Below are 6,842 nucleotides of genomic sequence, written 5' to 3'. Positions count from 1 at the left end.
GTCCTCTTAGCGCAGTGGGCAGCGCGTCAGTCTCATAATCTGAAGGTCCTGAGTTCGAGCCTCAGAGAGGGCAGCTTTTGCAAGGAAAGCTTATTTTCCTGGTACTTGTTATGGCTGTAACCCACATTCCCTTTACTGCCGGGGTATAATTCCTTCTTTTCTGAAATATCAAGCAAGTGAAATCTTGTCGGGCCCAGAGCTTTCCCACAGTGACTGTCTGTGGGTGCTCGTTTGACACGCGCTCCCGGCTCCGCGCAGTGGCTGTTTCTGGATGAGTCTGGAGACTCCGCCTGCAGTCCTGTGCTGGCTCCACCTTGGCAGGGATGGAGCTCAGGAATGTTGAGTGGTCCCGAAAAACCAGGTGGAACACAAGACTTCTAGTCCGGAAGAATCCCCCACATGCCTCAAATAGCCAATAGCGTGGTGGCGGGCTGGGGTTAGCGGAATTTGTAACCCGCTCACTTGGGAGGCAGCAGCCTGCAGGGTCCGCGTCCTCATCCTCCGGCTTTGCTCCTTTCTTCCCTCTGGGTGGGCAACAGTCGCTTCCCAGTTGATCATCTGAGAGCTGTACGCCTGGGCGTAGATGTCGAATACATTGATCTTCTTATTTTTATCTGTTTTTATTTTTATGGTACACAGACGACAGGGAATCATTGGGCATCTTTGAAGTATAAATAAATCAGGTCTGTTTTTCCCCAAACGGTTCCCATGGCAGGGGCTGGGGATACCTTGACCGACATCCAACAGACTCTATGTAGGCAATGAGGGAAAACCAAGGAGCGACGAGGGGCGGGAACTCCGAGCAGGTGCTCAAAGACGAAGAAAATCTGTGCTGGGCTGGGGTGGTCACTTTCTTCTCAGAGATGCAGAGTGCTGCACGGCGAGTGGGAGGGTGGGCTCCCACTCCCTGTTACAGGAGCCGCTCGGAACTGAGGATTCAACCTGGGAAACAAGGAAAGCCGATGACGCGAACCTAGAGAAGCTAAGAAGAGAAGCTAGAAGCATGAACGAGAGAATTTTGGGGAATAGATCCGGGCTTGGAGAGGAGACTGCGAAGCGCCAGTCAGCCTAAGGAAGGTTCTGATACCCAGTGGAATTTATAGAAAATGATTTCGGAAAGAGAGAAAGAAAGAGAGTGGTGGGCAGTCTGTCCTTAACGAGGCATTATGTCCGTCTGCCAAGGATCCCATCGTCACTGGTCCTGAATCTATATTTCATCTGTAACGCCAGTCCTGAACAATAGTCTCAGAAATCCTTCAAACTCATGTGCCACACACAGAACCCGAGACAGTTTTTTCTCTTTTGTTACAGAGGCTCCTTGAGAGAGAAATGAATATACAAAAATGTCTCAGCAGAAAGTACTGAAAAGCCATCCCACCCCATCCATCCTCAGAGACTAAAATCAAGCTAGTCAGAGGAAGGGATTTACAAAGCAGGACTGCACTGTGGGACAATCCCTGCATTTTGGCTCTCCCTCACACCCTCTTCAAATTGAGCCCAAGCCCCACATTCTGAGGATGATACTCAGGACGTGAGGGGGCTCTGAAAAAGGGCTGATCCCTCCGCAAACTCAGGGTGATGCACACAGCCAGGAGGAAATGAGAAAATTATCACAAGTCTTTCAGATTCACAAATGCCATGTTCCCTTTGTTTTAAGGCCACGAAGGTCAAGTAAGGACCCAAATAACTACCAAACATCTCAGAGAACGCTTTGGGCAAGAGTGCGGAGACAATCAATTGCCTTGTTCCCATTACAGTTCGCAGTTATTAATTTCATGGAAGAGAGCACGTCACACCGGGGGCAAGACACAGTAGGAACTGCCAGATTAAGTAGCACAGATATCCCGGAATGTTCTGCGGCTCTTGTATTTTAAGGAAGTTTTGATTACTGACTGACTGTTGACGAGTCAACAGTTGATGAGGAGGAGGTTTTGGGGCTGGCCATTCCAGGCTCCACGTTCACACCACGGCACCACCATTCCTAGGGTGTCTAGACATGTACACTTGCAAAAACCATGTATATAGAGAAAATGATTTTATTTATATGTGAGAGCACTTTTAAGTTTGAAACTTTCAATAAAGACTTTTTTTTTTTTTTTGAGAGTGCAGTGGTACGATGTCGATCCACTGTAACCTCCACCTTCCAGGTTCAAGCGATTCTCCTGCCTCAGCCTCCGGAGTAGCTGGGATTACAGGCGTGCGCTACCACGCCCAGCTAATTTTGTATTTTTAGTAGAGACGGGGTTTCGCCATGTTGGCCAGGCTGGTCTCAAACTCCTGGCCTCCAGTGATTTTCCCCCGCCCCCCGCCCCGCCCCAGCCCCCCACCTCGGCCTCCCACCGAGCCTGGCCTAATAAGCACTTTTTAAAATTTTATCATTTTAATTAAATATTTCAGACTTTAGATAGGAAAGGGAATGAGATAATTTTTGTTCGTTTTTCCAGGTTGCTGAACAAAATAATTACCAGAAAGAAATCAACATTTAGCTTTAATTTTTGATGCTACAAGACCCCTCTGGAGACAGTGTTCACGCAGTATCTGGAGAGTGTTGTTTAGGCTCCTGCTTCCTCACGCAGTCCCCTCCAACAATGCTGTTGGTCCATTGTGCTTCCCACTGTCCTTAGTCCATCTCATCCATGAATAGGCCATCAGCTCCCCCAGACCAGCAGCGGTGGGCTTTCCTTTGAAATCTGGAGGGGCTGGAGGGCTGCACAAACTTCCCTTGACTTAGTTATCTCAGAGCATTGTGATGGAAAAGAAACATCCCATGCAAGTGGACAGCACTAGGTCGTGAACTGGAAGGAAGGTTGGAAAGGAGAGATACCCACTACACATTTCACTTTCTTGAACTCAGCAGCAGAGATAAGGATGAAATCAATAGCTTGAGAGAACTAGGAAATTTTAGGGCCGTGTTTGCATGTGTGTATGTACTTGTTGTTAACAAATTGGTAATAGATCATAAATATGATCTAATATTAACTTTTTTTTCTGATTGTCACCCATACAAAAAAAAATTCTCTTAATGGCTGATTATAAATAATAAAGTAAAAGCTACAGATTTTTATGTTTTTTAAGACTCTTTTCATCCATAAAAGGTCCCTGGTCTTTCTTTTATGGATATTATTTTTTTTAATTGATAGACATTATTTTTTAGAGAAGTTCTGGGTTTAAAGAAAAATTGATCAGAATAGATAGAATTTCCATAAACTCCATCACTCTCCCTCTCTTACAATTTTCCCTATTATTAACATCTTGCATCAGTATGGTACACTTGTTACAACTGGTAAACCAGTTGTACTAATACATTATTGTTAACTGAAGTCCACAGTTTACATTACAGTTTGCTCTTTGTGTTATACATCCTGGGTTTTTTTTTTTAACAAATGTATAATGCCATATATTTACCCTTATAGTATCATAAAGAGTTAATGCCAGTTAATTGTTGAAGGAACTGGGCCTTTTATCCTTAGAAACACCTCTATGTTGTATTTATTTCATTGTATCTATTTCCTGCCCCTTGACATGTTTCTTCATCTACTCTATTTCTTGTAAACTGGTAGTTACAAGTAGAGGCTCACTTAGATTCAGCCTCAAATCTTTCAACAAGACAATTTGATAGGTGGGCTTGTGCACTTTCCATTGCTTCGCTTTATGAGGTACATAATGTCTGGTTCTCCAACTTTTAGTCACCAATATTAGCACTAATGTGTGTTTCAGCTGCCATTCATGAATACATGTATATATAACTCGTATACTTATGTGAATGTATATATTTATGTGTTGATAAACAAAATGATACACAAAAATTAGAAAATAACATTGAAAGAATGAACATAAAAGTAAACAAGAAGAGATTAATTCTCGAATGCACAGTTTAGAAAAGAATCAAAAGTATATCTTCAAGCTCCTTAGAATATAATGAAAATGGGGACTTATAATGACATATTTCTAAGGATTCTGTAGAAACTGCTTTCTCATTTTAAATTACACCTTTTAATACCCAAGTTACAAAACATGAGAAGAAATCAGTGCATTATATATAAGAAGTAAGAAGAAGAAGAAGAAGAAGAAGCAGCAGCAGCAGCAGCAGCAGCAGCAGCAGCAGCAGCGGCAGCAGCAGCAGCAGCAGCGGCAGCAGCAGCAGCAGCAGCGGCAGCAGCAGCCCGAAACAAAAAAAGAAAAAGAAAAAAAAAAAAAGAAAATAGAATGGTGAAGGAAACACAGGAATTAACTAGAAAATTGCAAAATCTGATTGGTCATTTGAAAAAGAAGTGTAAAATGGTCAGCCAAATGTAAAAAAAAAATAATAATAAGGGGATATGGAGAAAGCACAAAGAAAAACCAAAAACATTAGTGAATGCTATTATTAAGATTTGAGAAATGTGGCAGGATAATGTTTTTAAATATTGCCCTGTCTTTGATCTCCCTGTTTCCTTACCTGTTCAAGGCAGTAACCGTATTTTACAGAACCTTAACTCTACACATGGGGATGAAGCGAGTTGAACACAGTGTACATAGACAGCGTTTCGGTACTCAGGAAGCTCCCACTCTAGGGGAGAGAAAAACAAACCAGTAACTTAAAGACATACTTTCTGGAGGAGACGATATTTGTGAAGATGTAGTAGGAATTGAGAGATCGTGTGGGCATCACTTTTAGCTGTACTTGTCTAAAGACGGGAAATTTGCATTGAGACCTGAGTAGCTAGAAGTGCCAAACCTGTGGCAGGAGTGGAAAACATGGGAGGATGGAAGCAGGGGCAACAAGACTCTTACATGGGGAGCAGTAAAACACGTGATCGGGGGAGGGGGCAGGTTCCTCTGATCTTCTCCCAGGTGAGAAGCACCGCCGTTGTCAACAGGAGAAAGAAGCGGGTATACAAACCAAGAGACATAAACCGGACAAGGAACTGGAGAATGCGGGCGTCGATCCCGCTACCTCTCGCATGCTAAGCGAGCGCTCTACCGCCTGAGCTAATTCCCCACTGAGGATACACCACACCCCACCCATTTTCCTGGTTATCAGGAGCCTGCCGGTACTTTGGGCCGCCAAATCCCTGGCAGGACAAGATTGAGGGCGGAGCTTCTCAGATACTGCCTTGGGCAAAGTTCTACGAGCCTGAGAGTGTGAAGAATACGGATTTCCAAAATAGGTCATGAGGGAGACCTCTCTCCTCACTTCCCAATTTCGCCTTCTTCATCTCTCGGAAGTAGAGAGCACGTTCCAGTTGGAGAAGCACCACCCGGAACTGCCTGGCTTGCGGGCACAGCTATTCCAGCCCGCTCTAGTGCTGTGATCCTCACCTGCTCCCTGCAGGCAAGGCCGCCCGGAAGTAGTGGGGCAGCTTCTCCCAGCCCCAGAACTTCACGCCATACGCGCCGCATCTTCAATAGCACTTTCCTCCTGCAGGACTCAGAAAGTGATGGGGAACCTTGGAGGAGTTGAGAAAGAGAAAGCTTGAGAATTTTCATCTCAATCTGTGGATTCATTCCTGAAGCACTTCTTCAGCACCAGGCACAGTGGATGAGGCCAGTGATCCACATAGAAAGTGCCACAACAATAGCAAGTAATAGTACTGTGCAATTGCCGTCTAGGCCCTATTTTAGATGCCGTACACATATTAATAGTAATGCAGGTAAAATGCCTAGAAATAGTTTATAATCTTCATTTTTTTATATGAAAAATTATGGAAAATTGTCACCACAGAGCTCAGGGATCTCTCAGCCAAAAGGAAAAACAGATGCAGGCTACACCGTGTCTGCTGTGTAGGTGCTTCTCCTGCCATTTCCCTTCCCTGTCACCTTCCTCCCCCCTTCTCTTGCTCCATTGGGCACCACACTTGTCCTTCTTATGCCTGTCTAGTTCTTCAATTCCCGGGCCCACAGAAGAAGGCTTCCCCTGTAGCCCAGGGGAGGCTACATTAGCTCCACTGCCTTGGAGTTGTAGTGGATTCCAAATCTGCTTTCCACCTGTGAAGAATTCTCATTTAAGACAGGAACATAGTTATTTTACTCTGAGTATAACTAGCGTCAAGTAGGATTTTTGCCTGATGAAAATTTGCCGAATGGAGAAAGGCTATACAGATAATTTAGAAGCCTCAAAGGAGAGAGTGGCTTCAGATCAGTAAAGACTGAAGAAAGGATTAGAAGCTAGGGTCTAACAAACCCATAGAAATGTTTTTGCCTGAAAAGGAAATGTGGTTGGGGAAGAGTGGAGGGGCACTACTTTCAGAGTGATTAGTGGGTGGAGGCATGGCCTTCATGGAACTGCAGGTGGTTTGGGGCAGCTTCAGGTCCCTCCTTCACGGTCCCAGTTTATCAGGAGTGCACATCCTGAGAATGAAAGAGGCTGCTCCTATGGGACAAAAATTCAACAACATGTTTATTATTTATGACATTCATTTTTGAGATCATTTTTGAATAAGAAGATAAAATAGGAAAACATGTAATCAATAACATTGTCTTTCTATTACGATTAACAAAGGGCAATGCTGAGAAGTCAAATGGTGTCAGAGAGAGATTTGAGTGATGGGAAAGAAAGAAGGATGGAAAGAGGGGCACGTCCCAGGGACCTACAAGAGCTTCCTGGAGTCATCTATCCAAAGACCACTCTCTCCAGCATTCTGAGCTCTGCTTGGGCCAGTTGAGCTAGTCAACATATGTGTTGTTAATACAGCGCCTCATGTAGTTTCTTTAAATAGGGGATAGTGTTGCAATTTCAAAAATACATTTTTTTTACATTTTGGTTCATCTTGGAAATTAGAGGAAGACCTAGGTCCCCATTTATTTTGAGCACATTTTTGTCAGAACGAGCTTTCAGAGAGATGAGTAGAAGGAATAAATGT

General features: G+C 44.0%; 1 non-coding gene across 1 annotated transcript; it reads left to right on the top strand.

Annotated features, from left to right (window-relative positions):
* Positions 1-73, top strand: TRNAM-CAU (transfer RNA methionine (anticodon CAU)). The gene has a single exon. It is a non-coding gene; the product is annotated as a tRNA-Met (tRNA).
* Positions 74-6,842: the final 6,769 nt, after the last annotated feature.

This window comes from Pan paniscus, chromosome 5 (assembly GCF_029289425.2).
Source record: "Pan paniscus chromosome 5, NHGRI_mPanPan1-v2.0_pri, whole genome shotgun sequence".
In the NCBI taxonomy this organism is placed as follows: Eukaryota; Metazoa; Chordata; class Mammalia; order Primates; family Hominidae; genus Pan; species Pan paniscus.
Note: the sequence above shows the minus strand (reverse complement) of the source record. Positions and strands in the feature narration are given on the sequence as shown.